Raw genomic sequence first — 17,567 nt, 5'->3', positions numbered from 1 at the left:
CTACCAGTAATAGCAGCTAACACCTCCTTTGTTTCAGCAGTCGTTCTGTTGCTAAATTAATTTCAGGTGATCAGAAGGGCATTCCTTTGAGTCATTTACATTTCTTTGAGCCATATACTTAACACAAATAGGTACAGTGGTCACCTCGTATGCAGTGTCACTCTCTATGGTTAAAGCTACCCCCAGTCAACGATGGTCCAAACATTTGAAATGGAAAATTACAGAAATAAACAACGCATAGGTTTTGTGTGGCATTCTTAGTTTTGTGATAAAATTTTGTGTCATTCTGCTGGCTCCCCCACCCCCAGACAATGAGTCATCCCTTTGACCAAGTAGCCCGCTCTGCACAGCTGTGTCTGTAGCCCAGCCTGCCTCTGTGACCGCACCTCACAAGACATAAGGTACCGGCGTTACTTACCTCAGTCCATCTGATCACTTAGGCAGTTACTGCATCATTGCCCGTCATCACAGGAAGAAGAGTAATTAGGGTACGATATTTTGAGAGAGATCAGAGAAACTGTTATATTTTTAATTATCATTGTTATTATCTTGATCTGCTAATTTATAAATTGAACTTCTCATAGATATGTATAGGAAAAAAAAAACTCATAGTAAGTACAGGGTTTGATACTAGCCATTCTTTCCAGCATCTACTGGGGGTCTTGGAACATATTCCTTCTGAATAAGGGAGAAATGTATTAGCCATTCAAAGTTTGAAAGTAGAGTAAAAGAAGAGACATTGGAGACAAAAGAGTGGCATAATGATTTAATAGCAAAATGTTCAGTGCTGAATTGAAAGTGTGTGTTCAAGTCAGAAACACAGTTGTTCAGCAAGATAGAGTAAGGTTCTGAAGGGGTAGGGTATTAAAAGGAGTCCCACTTCATGGATATCACCTGTCTCTTCCACATCCAGGTGCTTCCACCACCCCCACCATAGATTTGAATGGTGAAGAAGTAATATACTGCCGGGCTTTATATAATTCCCGAAAGGGCAGCCAAGTCAAAATTAGCATTTTGCTCATAAATCAAAGTAAATTGTATTAATTTGGTTGCAATTAGAGTGAGACTGATAAGTGGAAGCTTTCAACTCAAACATCTGTGGAAGCTGTTTTTATATTAGACTTTTAAAATTACATTATAAGAGTAATTTAAATCATGGCTTACACCTGCTATTTAGTCTCGCTGATTGCAGAGTGTTTAATAAGTTTATAAATTTACCTTAAAAAGTGACATCACATTTACCAATACTGTGAAAAGTTCAGTCATTTCAAAAGGAGGGGAGGGGTTTGTGAAAAACAGGAAACATTAAATTAAATAGATCCAGCAATTCTTGTGCTTCACTAAAAATGCTATGTTTTACTTTTATTTCATGCAGCCACCTATTTATAAGTTTCCTGTGGCCATTTTAATTAACTTTCCACCACCCCTGTGAGATAGGCAACTATCATTATTAATTGGTTGGTGGGGTTAGATGAATGTGACTATTATTTAACTAACTGTTGTAGAAATTTGGAGGTTTTTATGACGTCATAAGACAACCCCAAATCTCTTCAGTCCATTTGATAATTTACTAAGCTGAGGCAATTAGAGACCAAACTATTATGGTGGTATATCAATATATGTTTGCATGTTCTATTTTTTTGCCTATTTAAGTTTTCATGAAGGCAATTTTCTTCTTGTTCTTTAAAGATTTCAATGTGTCCTTTTTTTAAATTCAATGCCCAATAAAGGTCTAATGTTAAAAAATAATTACAATATTACTATTGTAAATGCTGATACGTCAAATTGAGTGTAGCTGTTTGCTTGTATTAAGTAGCAGCCATCGGAAAAAAAGATAATGAGGAAATTAGAGATCGTGACAATTGAAGAGTGTGCTTTCTCTCCAGTACAAAATTACAACAATTCAAATTTGCTTTTCATTTCTATAAATTAGTTATGTGACCATATTATGAAGTAGAGTGACTTGCTAAATCAGAAACGAGAATGCTATCATGCAACATTCTCATAATAAGAGCTGATCTAAGGACAGTTCTCTGGCATAAAACAATAAATTAGAATAGAAATGGTATTGCCTAATTTACCCAGGCACGATAACTAATGATTCCAGCGGACTCTCTTTGAATGCTGAGCTGCAGTCTTTAAAATTATAACAATAAATTTCATTGTATTATATTTATCTACAAGATAATTCATAAAGTGATAAAAAAAGTGTTATAAGTATTTTTCTTTTGCTTCATGAATAAAAAAGAGAACTCCTCAATGAAATTTCCTTTCCTTAAATATGTATTTTTCATATTAATGGAACAAAAATACATTGTTCTATTAAAACAATAATGATTAGCTATAGTTGCCCATTTCTGTTCACTATTATTTCTTTTTATTGAGGTAACATTGGTTTCCCACACTGTCTTTGACTTAGGGCTATAGGATCTCCCCATTCAGGTGTTGTGACTATACCACACTTAACACAGATGCCACACTCTCTGTGCCTCTCCCCATTGCTACTGGTGGGAAATGGGAGAGAACAATTAGGTATATTCAGTGTTGCCCACTGTTTGATAGCATCAGAGTGAGGATAGGATTAAGTTTCAAAGGATGAGGATGAGAAAATACGGCACATAAATCTGTGAACAGAAAGAGAACAAAATTTAAAGGAAGGAATTATCTGAGACCCATCTCAATTATCGAAGACCTGCTAATAAATATATTAGAATTATCTAAAACCTACCATGTCCCAACCCCACTATAGAGCAATTAGAAGTCATTCAATAAATACCAAAGTAGAAAATGATAAAGAAGAAATAAATATGTTGAATGATAAATGTATTTTATATAATTTTATATATTTTATAAATATATATTATATATACTTATATACAATTTATATTATATGGGTTTTAAATTATGCATATGTATAAAATATTCCCAATTTCCATTCTTACTCACCTTGATTCTTTTACTCATCCCTTTGTTATATAAATATTAGCATGTATACTATAACCTTACTGTACTATATTAAGTTTTAGAAATCAAGCTGATTATACTGTAACCTTACTGTACTATATTAAGCTTTAGAAATCCAGCTGATACCTACCTCATTATCTCAATAAATTTCCAATATAGATCAACATGACACCATTAAGCAAACTAAAGGTATCACATGTAAACAGGAGAGAGTAAACCAATAAAATTAAGGTGTTTGCAAAAGGCTTTCTACAACTTTGAAATTCTGAGACCTTAAATTAGGAGTTATAGGAATGGGGGGAAAAAAACACAAGTGGGACTAACAATTTGGATAGAGGGAACCACAATTATATATATTTGCAGAATCAGATATTTATAAGAGCTGAATTTAACTTAGCAGGGTTAGTTCCCTGGAACCAAGATGATGATGGGAGGTTTTCATTTTTATTTTTGAGATGGTGGCAGGGGAGTGTTCTTAGAGGGATAATATTGAAAAGTCCGGATAGAAATCAAATTGATTCTTAAAACTTTTCCAGATCAGGAGATTGTTGGAATTATTGGAATCCTACCACAAAGTGGTATAAGATTGATACTTAAGAAAATCTGTCATGGTTCAATGGAGGAGTAAATTAAAGAGAACAGAACATAAAAATGCTCTTATAAGAATCTAAGAAATAATACTTCAGTTATGACCATGACTTATGGAAAGAAAATAAAATATGGCCTCCCTGTCCTACTGGTTAAGTCTCAGTGCTATCACTGCTATGGCCTGAGTTCAATCCCTGGCCAGGGAGCTGACCCAAATAGCACAGCAGACCTTTCCTGTCTCCCCTTAGCAATGTATTTCAGTAAACCTGCTTGTTCTGCTCTCCACTCTGTGAATCTTCTCACCCCCTACACCTCTGTCCTACATCCCAGTACTTCTATACAGAATTAAATACTAAATAAATAAATAGTATAATATGCATTTATTATCAAAAGGTATTAATTTTTTTCTTATCTATCACATAATACAGAGCCCTGAAGATGGTAAATATTCATAAGTATGCCTACACATTCCAGATTGTATTCTAATGAATAAATAATTTACTGGATTTTCAGTAGAGTTGCATGATATATATTTTGGAAGTCCTTCACTGACTTTTCTTTGTACACATGAGACAAAATTTGGGAAAATGGAGCCATAAAAGAAACAGGGAGACTTATCAGGAACCATCTTTACTTATCTTGGTGAATAATAGAGTTGGAACTCAAACGATCATATAAAAGGGGTAGGAACATTTTTGAGATATAAATCACATATGCTGATGGATGAACTGTGTAATGAAAATAATAAAGGAGAAAATGATGGTACTAAGTAGTTCAGCTTGGAAGCAGTAACATAGAGCCAATTTCTCAGCTGTAGACATTAGAGAAAAATTGTAGGGTCAGTTTCACTGTTTATGCAGTAGAGCACAAGGAAAAATTGTGAAGAGGGGTTATAGTCATAATGGGGAAAGAGAACCCAGTCTCATGCCAGCAAGTAAGGAAAGCGTTTCAAGAATACCAACTTGGGCCCTCCCTGGTGGCACAGTGGGTTAAGGTGCAGCTCTACAAAGCTGTCCACAGCCTATTCAGCTTGAGTTCAGTCTCAAGATGGAGCAGACCCACAGGGTGTAGCAGACCTCTCCTGTCTTGTCCACTGATCCCCTCAGCAGTTGTACTTCATAAGTCTGTCTGTCCTGCTCCCCATTCTGTCTCAGGTGAATCTAATCACCACCCTTGCACCTCTGGCCTGTACCTCAGTTCTGTATGCATAAAATAAATAGTAAATCTTTTTTTTTTTTTTTTTTTTTAAAGAATACAATCAACTTGGTAAGTACAGGGAGTAAGGTAAAGAGGACAACAGAGATTTAGCCACATACATGGTGTTTAACAGTTTCCGTACAATTGTGATGACAAATTGTGTATAGGAACTTTAAGATACAATGGGAAAAAAGAAGTAGAGAGTGTTTATGGAATATTCTAGAAGAGTTTCCCTGACATTGGGACAGATAATGACAAAGTAAACGAAAAGGTGCAGAGGGCTCTCCCTGGCGGCACAACCGGATAGGACGCAGCACTGCAATTTGGCCACAGCCACTTCAATGTGAGTCTGATCCCTACCCTGCAGGTGATGCACATGAGGCAGACCTCTCCTGGCCAGCCCGCTGCTCCCCTCAGCAATGTACTTCGCAGATCTGCCTGTTCTGCTCCCCACTCTGTCTCTGGTGAAGCCTCTCACTGCCCCTGCACCTCTGGCTTGTACACCTGTGCCATATTCATAAATAAATAAATATTCTAAAAAAGAAAAGAGGCCCTCCCTGGTGGCACAGCGGGTTAGAGCACTGCACTGAGAAGCTAAAGCCACTTCAGCATGAGTTCGATTCCCGCCTGCCCTGGAGGTGACCACATGGCATGGCAGACCTCTCCTGACCTGCCTGCTGCTCCCCTCAGCAGTGTACTTTGTCGATCTGCCTGTTCTGCTCCCCACTCTGTCTCTGATGAAGCCTCTCACCACCCCTGAGCCTCTGGCCTGTACCCCAGTTCTGTATGTACAAATAAATAAATCTTAAAAAAAAAAGTAAGGAAAGAAAGAAAAGGTGCAGAGATAAGTGATATTTCCCAATGCCTCTCTTTGGTAAGAACTGACGATAGTGTAGCGTATATGTATGCTGACATATGTATTCCAACAAAAAGGAAAAACTTGAAAGGGGAGACACCTAGTTCTTGAGATTGTTAATAGGGATGACTTCTTGGTAATGATTGGAGGGTTGTCATCATAGAAACAGGAGAGAAGAGGAAGGAACACATGCAGGTACAGATACAGTAAATGTGGGGAGAGGATATAGATGTACTTTTCTGATTGCTTCCAATTTTTTTTTTTTAATTTTGTGGTCTGGAAATCACAAGGAAAAACTACATACCTTCAAATCCTGTATGAATTGGAATGAGAGAAAAATAAAGAGGCAGCTGTTTGTTGAAAGGATGTCTGAGAAATCCTGATTTCATGAAAGAGATTCAGAGAAAGAATTGAGGAAGTCTATTAACAAGGACATATTTTGAGATATACAGGAAGAACCTGGAAGAGGAACTCAAGTTAAACTTTATATAGCATATAATGGGGGTGTATTTAATTTCAAGGTATTGCATTTTCTTGGGACAGGGTGATGTCATAGGTACTGAAATGGGAGTGTTAGGGAAGAGTGGTGATCTGACCAGGGGAAAGTAGATTTTTGTGGTTCTATATCTAGAGTTTAGGTAACACTGACTGTGTCTGGGATGGGGATGAGGAGAAGTCTGAGCTTTGTGTGGGTTTCTTCTTAAATTCTGAAAGGCAATTCCTAGGAGAAGCGGGTCATTTGTGCACATTCTCTGCCAGGTTGCATGATGTTATTATCATTTAGTCATTTTAATAGCACTTTATTATGAGGACCACTACATGCTATTTCTTAAGATAGCGTTAGGAAATTTGTAACCATCTACTCAAATTTTCTCTGACACCTTCCAACAAGTTTTCTGGCTTCATGATTAATACTTTCAGTCATTTCTCAGGGGACACAGTGTGAAGGAAGATAACATATATATTGGTTAGATAACTTATAGATAACCTTTTACAACTTCATTTTTAGAATTATTTCAGTGTCACATTTAAGGGCAAGGACACTAATTTTTATAATCTCAGTGATTTACTGTGTGACTTTGTGCAAATCACTGAAATTCCCTTTGTGTGTTTGATTCTCTTTATATATAGACAGGATGGAACCACGTAATTTGTAAGATTTTAATGAAAGCATGATGGGAATTTATTATACTTACAGGTTATTAAAATACCACAACCCTTATTTATAATTCTGAAATCCAAACATTCTGAAAACAGAAAGTTGTTTTGTAATTCATTGACATAAAAACTTCACCCATACCTACATAAGGATCCTTTTAACCTCTATTTATTCCATTTATTGTAGATGCCATTAAGTTTATCTGAAAAAAATATTAATGCATTTGATTATAGGTTGTAGCTCAGAACTCTGAATTATTCTGAAATCCAAAATCTAAATGGCCCCAGAAGCCCCATAGGTTTCAATGTTTTATAATTACCATCCATTATCCTTTATCAGGATGTATTGTAAATTGATAATGATTATATGAAATGATCATTTCATTTGCAAGAAAAATAATTTTTGTCATAGTACAATTAGAAGAATATGATTTATATTGGTAGAATTATTTGGCAGAAACAGAAGAATTGGAAATTTAAGATAGGACAAAATAAAGCAAAAGAGTCTGCTCCCTGACTCCCTTGAAGACTGATAAGTAGCATAACATCCTGGAATATTCTGCAGTCCCAAGTCTGGCCTTATAGCCTGAGAAATCTGCCAGTACCTCCACAAGAATGGCTGTGTCGTAGAGGTTTGATTCACCTAAATAAAGCTCATGAGAGAGGGCTGTAAACTAAAATACCAGACTAGTAATTTCCAGTGGGAACCATCACTGCCAATGGAATCAGATTACTTGGTGCAGATAGTCCCATAAACAAGGGATGCAAAGAGTCAAATTATACTTGAGGTGTTGGTTTAAAATTTAATAATTGGATAGCACATTGGATCCAACACATGGGAATAAAAGGGCATGTATAACTTTATTTATCATAGAGTCAGGGTGAAAGAAAGGGTATAATAATATGATCTTAAATATTTAGGACATATACATAAGATAAACTGGGGACAGTTTCATGCATTCATCTTCATAGAAACAAAGGAAACAAGTCCCCTTGTTGGCAAGGGGACTTTATGGCTCTAATGAAATGAGCATTGTAGAGGTTCTTCTATGGGAGTGTCCTTTGTATTTTATGTCTTGAAACTAACACACCCCCTTAGAGAGATGCAGTCTTTTTAAAGAATGATAAATAATTTGATCAGGTTATAATCATCTCCTGCCCGCCTGTGAGCCATCAAATCTCTTTAAAGATGCTGTTTCTTATCTTTTTTCCTGATTCATTGTCTGGTGATGTCTGCATTTAATTAGCAGAAATGTGTCAAAGAGATCTTCTCTCCACCCTCCTGTTTCCAAAATTCTGAATTAGCACATTGTAAAAGGAAGGACTGGATATATAAGCACTGGTATCTTGACCATTGCTTATATATCCAGTCCTTCCTTTTAGGAATTATAGGACCTGAGTTTTAGTCTTGATTTTGTTGCTTATCCTAAAATGGGAATTATTACTGCCCTGGCAATATGCATTCAATATGCAAGTTGATCATCTTTTTTATGGAATTATGGCCTTACTAATTTTTATAATTAGTGAAACACTGCATGGAAAAAGAAACTTGAGAAATACAAAAGTCTGTTTTCATTTCATTTATTTAGCTCCCAGCATACATTATACACTCTTTACACTCAGTAAACGTTTATTGAATGCATAAGCAAATCAATGAGTCAATTTCCCTGTCAATCATCATGTCTTGTTGTTTTGGAAACCACAGGTTGGAGGTTCCTGTTATGCATAAGTTACTCATAGTTAAAGTTACGAATACCAATAAGAGAAGATGATGGCAATGTACTGTCTTCAATGTATAAATGGTCTTTCTTAAGAAACATATATTCAGACATTGATTTCAATTGACCTTGTTGCTCAACACTCTAGCAGCAACAATGCTGCTTAATCACTGTACTGTCCCATGTGTTGTTCAGGAAACAACTGGTGTGCAGATTGCTTGGTCTCACGAGAGAGAATTCACTGTCAGCTATGTCCCTGAAAAATCAACTTCTGACTCAGATTTTGCTTAAACTCTCATATCTAGTATGTTTCATTTTGTCTGTTGATGAAAAAAAAAAAATGTTACCCTTTGGATGTTCAGGAGATTTCAGGTTGTTCCTCATTACCCAGGGTAAGACCCGATAGTGTTCATGAGCCCCATGTGACTTATTCAGAGAAGATTTCGTAAGAGAAAGACCCCAAAGAGGGCTGCCATTTGGTAGATTCTCTTTATTTACATTCATATTATCTCTCTCTCTTTTTTTAAAGATGTATTTATTTGTGCATACAGAACTGGGGTACAGGCCAGAGGCTCAGGGGCAGTGAGAGGCTTCACCTGAGACAGAGTGGGGAGCAGAACAGGCAGCTCAACGAAGTACACTGCTGAAGGGAGCAGTGGGTGGGTCTGGAGAGGTCTGCCATGCCATGTAGTCACCTCTGGGGCAGGCGGGAATCAAACTCATGCGGAAGTGGCTTTAGCTTCTCAGTGATGTGCTTTAACCCGCTGCGCCACCAAGGAGGGCCATATTATCTCTCTTTTTACGGCTACTTGCTACCCTTCCTCTGACCCAGTTCCCCTTTACTCTGTATTCCATCCTTCTTTGTTTTTTGTTTATATTATTTATATTTAGTGAAATATGATTTGTACAACCTAGAAAATTAGACTCAGAATTTTAAACACGATGAGCAGCCAAAGATGAGACACACAATGTGATTTTTTTTTAAAAAAAGATTTATTTAGTTATGCATACAGAGCTGGGGTACTGGCCAGAGGTGCAAGGCCCATGAGAGGATTCACTAGACACAGAATGGGGAGCAGAACAGGCAGATGAACAAAGTACACTGCTGAAGGGAGCAGCGGGCAGGTCAGAAGAGGTCTGCCAGGCCATGTGGCTCACCTCCGGGGCCAGGGATCGAACTCACACAGAAGAGGTTGTGGCCAGTTTGCAGTGCTCTGCTTTCACCCATTGTGCTACCAAGGCCACAATGTGAATTTCTGAGAAATACTGAGAATCATCTTCTGAGTAAAGAATCTTGTCTTGGATGCCCTATTGAGTACTTCTTAACTGCCAGTTGCAAATAACAATCAACGGCATCAGCTATGGTGAGATGTACCCTGCATGTAGCCTGAAGTGAAGAACCAGGGTGTATGCAGGTGTGTGTGCAGTGCACCTCCTAGGCATCTAGAACATTTTAAGAGGTCACTGTAGATACTTGATGAAAATTGGTGTACCTGTTCAGCTGAGTGAATGTTGAATAAATGAAGCTTTTTAAAGTATTAGGTCTCTGTTTGACTGTATGTTGACATAGCAACACAGAGGGAAGAAGGAAGTGTTAAAGGAAAGAGAAAAGTTCTATTTAAAAAGACCAAATATAAAACTACCAATTAAAAAGATATTTAAAAAAATCCAATGATATCGGCCCTCCCTGGTGGCGCAGCGGGTTAAATCACTGCACTAAGAAGCTTAAGCCACTTCCTCATGAGTTCGATCCCTGCCTGCCCCGGAGGAGATCCACATGGCGTGGCAGACCTCTCCTGACCCGCCCGCTGCTCCCCTTAGCAGTGTACTTCGCCAGTCTGCCTGTTCTGCTCCCTGCTCTGTCCCTGGTGAATCCTCTCACTCTCTGCATCACTGGCCTGTACCCCAGTTCTGTGTGAATAAATAAATAAATCTAAAAAAAAATCCAATGATATCTATAAAAAGCTCAGTAGTAGTAGCTACTCAATAAATGATAATTTATTCCTAAATTTTGTTTAGAAAAGAATGGGTATTTTCCTAAATGTGTGTATATTAATAGAAAAAAAATAGACACATTTAAGTTACCATGATAAAGACAATGGTAAAACCAACAATATTTAAAATGTGCATTATTTTATTTAATATTCAAAAGAAGCCTTTCTGGTAGATAGTATAAATAAGCCCAATTTACAGAAGAGGAAGCTAAGATATTGCTTGATTTCTTCATTCCAGATCACATGACAAGTCAGTAAAAGAGTCAGAATTCAAACTCTGGTCAATTGAATAGACTGAGAAGAAAAATCAAGCCACTAACAAGCCCAAAAACTTACAAATGTGAAACTCCAAAGTATTTTCTTGCTATTCAAAACATGTATTATGTGCAAAATGTCACAAGGACAGTCACAACTTTGAGAATACTTAATCAGTAGTGATCAATTTTATCTGCACTGTCCAATATTTCCCTATCCTTGCCAGGGAACAGTTGTGTTTTAAGAAAAATAGGGAATTAAATTATCTACATGGGAATGAATTAATATGATCACATTTTAATTTGATTAAGTGGCTGAAATGAATAGAATTTAGCTACCCCAAGAGATTGTATCCCCAGGGCAGATTTGAAGATGGCAAGTACCTCTTAATGGAGGAGATTCCAAATTGCTTTTAAATTCCCTTTGCATCTGTGTGCTAAAATTGGGCTTCAGATGCCAGGGTTTCTAGAAGTGAGAATAGTTGTTGAGGGGTTAGTAATCATTTGTTGTTTACCATATTTTTAAGAGAAATAGGAATTATAAAAATTATTTTATAGAAATAAGTAACAAATTCAATTGCTTTTGAATTTTTCCAAATGCTGACTTTATCATACAGATAATCCAGAACTTCCCTCTGTGATAATAATTTAATAATGTTCAAAAGGAATAAAAAGTTAAGACTTCACAGAGTTGGTTGGAGGAGCTACAGAAAATACTGGTGAACCCTTGTCATGGGTCATAAAGTGCATGTTTTTGGGGAACCTAGAGCTAAACCATTCACTGACAACCTGCTTCTGGCTTGGGATTTTGTAGGTGGTGAAGTTCCTACCTAGAAACCTAGTCAAAGTCTCTTACTCCTCCCCTCTCTTTCTGTATCTCTTTTGTTCTCTCTTTCTCAATTTTTTTAGCATTCTCAGTGGCAGGGCCTATTATCTGTTTCATAATTGCCCTTTATGGAAGAAAGTTGTTTTTTTTTTTTTAAGATTTATTTTTCTTTATCATATAAGAAATGGGGTATAGGCCAGACATGCTTGGGGTGACAGGACTCATTAGAGACAGAGTGGGGAGCAGAACAAGTGGATCTACTGAAATGCACTGCTGAGGGGAGCAACGAGCAAGACAGGAGAGGTTTGCTGCATCATGTGTGTCAGCACCCTGGTTGGGATTGAATTCATACCTCAGCGATGATAACTTGAGAGCACTGAGAGTTAACCCCTATGCCACCGGGGAGGTCCTCAAGGGAAGGATGTTTTAAATCTCTATCCATGGACATTTATGCTCAAGAGACCAAAATGACTTTCTCCATTGTAGTGAGGACAAATTGTGCATTGACAACTCTGAGCATTTAGGTATTAAAAAAGGGCATTTTTGACCAAGGTAAATTCTAACCTTCCAGTTTTGTTACCATAATTCTATGATATTGCACAGTACAATCATGTGGTATCCATGTTTAATGATAGTCCTGACACAGGCTTATTTTCAACAAAATTGTTAAAAATAACATTTTTTTTACATTGTATTCTATTATTTTATCTCATTAGTGGTGTCTTGATTTGCTTTCTTGTTGAAGGAAATACGTATTTTCATTTGTTTTTACCTTTCATTCAACGTGGAAAATTGTCTTTATGATGTTTTTTAACCTCAAAATAAGTGAAGTACTTTAATTCTCTTCATTCTTATTAACATTTCTGTTGCTAGAATGTTTCTTTTGAAGATTCAAATGTGAAAATTGACTGACATACATTTATCTGGTTGGGCCCAAAGAGAAAAGATGAGCAGGGGTGATCTTATTAGGGGTAGTTTTCGGACTTTCTTCTCCATGATGTTAATCTATCCTTTAGGAACCAGCTTCTGGTTCTATTTATGTGTATTCCAAAAACAAGGAGTCCTGTGTAGTGAGTGTCTCCTCTGTTATTGCATATGGCATCAAGAGAGGGATGAAAAACATCAGGGGAAAACTTTGAAACAGAATTTTAACTGATTTGGTTTATTTAATCCACATTTACGTTTTTGTTTTGTTTAGCTAAATGACTGGTTCATTATAAAAGGATGTAACTCAGTAAAAGCCAGATGGAAAAGCTGCACAAAAACAGCTGACATACATGTTCAGTAAGGATGGTGTTGTGTGATATAGTTGAGAATGGTAGTTCACTCTGGGCTTATGTGCTTAGGAGCTTTGATACAGGAAGTTGACTGGTGGTTAAAGGATGAATAGCATTTGCAAATGCTAGCTGAAAGGTTGAGTAACCAGTAGTAATTGAGGGAAAATCTGTGCTCAAAGAAGGCACGGGAAGGCCACCCTTTCCTCACACTTTCTCTTGAAATAATCAGGTCAGCTGATTTGGATTTTTTTTTTTAAATTTATTTATGCATACAGAACTGGGATACAGGCCAGAGGTGCAGGGGCTGTGAGTGAATGAACCATAGTCAGAGTAGGGAGAAGAACAGGCAGATTGACAAAGTACACTGCTAACGGGAGCAGTGGGTGAGTCCGGGGAGGTCTGCTGCACCATATGGGTTACCTCCTGGGCAGGGAATCGAACTCACACTGAGGAGGCTGTGGCTAGCTTCTCAGTGCTAGGCTTTAACCCCCTGTACCACCAGGGAGAGCCCTAGGTATATTTCTTTACCCAGGAAAGAAATATGCCCTCTGCTTCTTACCTTTCTAAAGGGAGGCAAGTTCATGTCTTTTTTTCCCCACATAGCCACAGCTTGCACTGCTTTTTCAGGAAATGAATGGCTGCCCTTCAATTAGTTTCCATTTCAACTGAATTAAGTAGAGATACCTTGAAGCTTTCAAAATATGGCTGTCTTCCTTCCCTATTAACAGTGTGGTTACAGATGATCTCTATTTTTATATACTTTTGTCCATTTCAAACAACTTCTAATGTCAAAGGAAGGGGAGTTTTAGTTACATAATCTGAACCTATCACTTTTCTCTGAGGAGCTTCCACAGAATAAATTCTGATCTCTGGCATTCTTAGTTTATCCAGTTCAGTTCTAATATCAGGAGCTGATGTTGTTATCTTCACTGGACAATGTAGGATTGTATAATCGGAAGGCCAGCTAATAAATCTCCAGCATTTTCTATTTTCATCTCAAACTCCTTTTTCAACTCAATTGAACAATAGAAGATGGTACTTTACTGACTGAAAAAGAACAATTTAAGGTTTAGGAAATAAAATAGCAGTAAAAAAATAAAAACTTTATTGGGGACTAGATATACTGAACCTTAATAAAGTTTTTCTAGAACAAGGGGTTCAAATAAATTCAAGTTACTTTTCCGTCTGCCTTTCATTTAACAAACATTTAACAAGTACTCACAGTATGCAAAGCTGTGTGTAGGCACTGTGGGAGACATAAAGATGAATAAACACAGCTCCTACCTGTAAAAATCTTAGGGGAGAAGAGAAATATTCATAAATAGCTAGACTACAAGCTCAAAAAGTGATGAATGCCACAGGGAGCAAAAACCAAGTCTGTTGAGTTCAGCGGCTGGAGATTACTTTCCTGTAGAAGGTTAATGTGGGAAGCACAGACAGAGGGCTGGTATGCATCAGCATACAGAACACATATAATCCATGCTGGGGGTTGAGGAGGCTCTTTCATTTGTTAATCAGTTGTTGCAGTGGAGAAATCATTTCAGTAATTTTAATAAATAAACCAACAAAATTAATCATACCTCTCATGATAGAATTTAAGTGGTTCAACATATGATCCCTGTTTTAATAATGTTCAAAGAAATATTTCAGCACAAATATTAAAAGGATGCAAATCATAGGGGGATACAGGATCATTTAAGCAAAAAGCATTCTAAAGAAAGCAGCCAATGTAATATTTAGGTGGATAGTAAGTGAATGCTGAAACATTAAACATTTTGGAGTACTCTAAATAATTTTAAATAAGTACTTGACTCAATGGGCTTAAAGGTAGAAGTTAAATTTTGAAAATAGCACGGGGTAGCTAATCTCATTTGCCTCTAAACATGAAAGAGTGAATGCATTTTAATTATACACAACTTAAGTTAGATTTCATGAATGTCAGAGAGAATGACCTAATATGAAGGCAACATCAGAAAAACTTACAAAGAATTCTGTAAGTTAACCAAAGAGGCTGAGAGAAGTTGTAGATGACGTGGTCTCTCTAAGGGAGTTGCTGACATGGCACAGCCAAACCATGAAAATTCTAGCGCTGGCTACTGTTGGTTCTAAACTAAGTATTATAGGCAAATGTTTAACCTTGCTGAATCTTATTTAGAGTAGATATCTTAAAGCTAGGAAAACATGAATAGCTACCTCATTAGTTGTTTTAAAAATTAGATGAGATTATACAAATACAGTTTAGTGGTGTTTCCTGATATTTACCTTTAGTACTAAAAACCCACAAAGCAAAAACAATATGGTGATAACAAGGAAGCGAGGAAAAAGACTAAGGTGAGGGAGTTAGTTGTCATAATATCATTATCGTTCTTTACTGAATAAAAATAAGGATGGAAATCATAAGGATTAGAATAAGTACACATTCCTTAAAGTTTAAGTTTGAACCTATTTTACACAAATAGCTTTCCTGTCTCCCATCTTTTCTGACCTGGACTTGCTTTATTCTGATACAAATTATAATTCATATGGTCCTCCCTGGTGGCGTAACAGGTTAAAATACAGCAGTATGAAGCTGTCCGAAGCTCCTGCAGCATGAGTTCTGTCCCTGGCCAGGGAAAGCTACCCACATGGCATGGCAGACCTCTCCTGACTCACCCGCTGCCCCCTCAGCACTATTTCAGTACTGCTGTTCTGCTCCCTACTCTGTCTCTGGTGAAATCTCTCCTCCCACCCCCCCATCCCCTCACTGCTGGCGTATATCCTTGTTAAATAAATAAATAAATCTTTTAAAAATTATAATGTATATTAAATGATGCATAAGTCTGTATCTGTTGGAAGATAGAGGGAATATTGCAAAATGTCCAGAATCAATATTTTGATACAGTATGGTTGCTAGTTTAGATGTAGGACACCTGGTTAAATTTGAAATTCAGATAAAGGAATACTTTTTGGCATAAAATTACATATTTTCATACATTGGTCATGCTTATATCAATAATTTATTGTCTGCTCGTCTAAAACTCAGTCTTAATGGGACATCCTGTATTCATATTTAATACATTTGGCAGCCCCATATGTAAGAAACCCATTCATGACTTAATTCAAAAACAAATCAAGTAATTTTTTCCCATTCATCTCAGTCCCTAATATCACCACCTTCTTTTAGAGCATTACCATTCTGACCCTAATAATGTCAACTTCCTAAGTACTCTGGCCTGATTGTCTCCATCTTCCAGACATTTTTTTTTAACTTGTAACAGTGAATTTTTTAAAACACAAATCTGATCACAACAACTTGCCTACTAAAAACATCAATGCTTCCCCAAACCCTGTGGATAAAATATAAACGCCTGGGCCCTCTCTGGTGGCACAACAAGTTAAGATGCAGCACTGCAAACTAGCTGCAGCCACTTTAGCATTAGTTCGATCCCCAGCCCTGGAGGTGACCCACATGGCACCACAGACTTCTCCTGACATGCCTGCTGCTCCCCTCCGCAGTGTACTTTGTCAATCTGTCTGTCCTGCTCCCCATTCTGTCTCTGGTGAAGCCTCTCACTGCCCCTGCTCTTCTGGCTTGTAACCAGTTCTGTATGAATATATAGATAATTCTTTAACTTAGAAAAAAACATATACCCCCCTAAGTAAACAATATAAGGGGAAGTCCTAGATGATCTAGGAGCCACATTCCTTTCCAGTTTATCCATTGTAAATTAAACCCCTGCAGTAGTGAGCCTGAGTCTGTTTAACTCCTCTGCTTGAAAAGATCTTCTCGAACATTCCTTGTCCTTCCCTTGGAGAGTTTTTGCTTCCAGTTAGACTTATGTCTTTTCTTTTGTTATCCCATATTATTCCAGTATTAGCACTTTCTAATAATTATCAAATAATATTGCAATTGTGTTTTTCAGTATTTAGTCCCTTCAGTGGAACTCTAAGCTCTGGGAGGGAAGGGGCTGTGTCTTTTTAAACATTAATAGACACAATTTGACACATTTTTAAAGTGTTTTAAGTGAAGAAAGATCTTTAGTTTCCTATAGAGAACTAAATATATCAGAGAAGCAAGGAAAATGAAATAGAAATATATTTGAGTAGTTATAGCAACAAAGCTAAAACAAAGATTTTAACCAGAGTTTTTATTTTGCTCACCTTGGATAATTCATTTGTGGCACATTCTTGACATGCTAAGCAACAAATTCAAACTGGTACTTGCTTGAATACCATATAGAATTCATAATATTTTATATTCTATATTCATTGAAGGCAAAAGTGAATTGGCTAATGTGAGTGCAACATTTCCTTACTTGTAACCAATGTCTTAAAAAATGTTCCATTTAAAAGCAATTTTATGAACCTCCTTGGTTGCACAAGGGGTTAAGTCTCAGCACTATGAAGCCATTGGCAGCCACTGCAGCCCTAGTTCAATCCATGGCCAGCAAGGTGACCCACCTGGCATAGCAGAACTCTTTTGTCTCACCCTGCTGCTCCCCTCAGTAGAATATTTCAGTCAATCTGCCTGTTCTGCTCCATGCTCTGTCTTTGGTGAATCCCCCACATTTCTGGCCTATTCCCCAGTTCTTGTATGCATGAACAAATACATGTTTAAAAATAATAATTAAAAAAACACCAAAAACACCATTCTGCTCATAAAGTACAGAAAGCATCCTATTGTACCCCTCAAGTCACTTACTTCCCTTCCTAAATATAATTGTCAGAGTGCTCCTGTGCCCTTCCAGAGACATTT

This window comes from Condylura cristata, unplaced genomic scaffold, assembly GCF_000260355.1.
Source record: "Condylura cristata isolate star-nosed mole 26May11 unplaced genomic scaffold, ConCri1.0 scaffold00031, whole genome shotgun sequence".
Taxonomy (NCBI): domain Eukaryota; kingdom Metazoa; phylum Chordata; class Mammalia; order Eulipotyphla; family Talpidae; genus Condylura; species Condylura cristata.
This window is presented reverse-complemented; position numbering follows the sequence as displayed.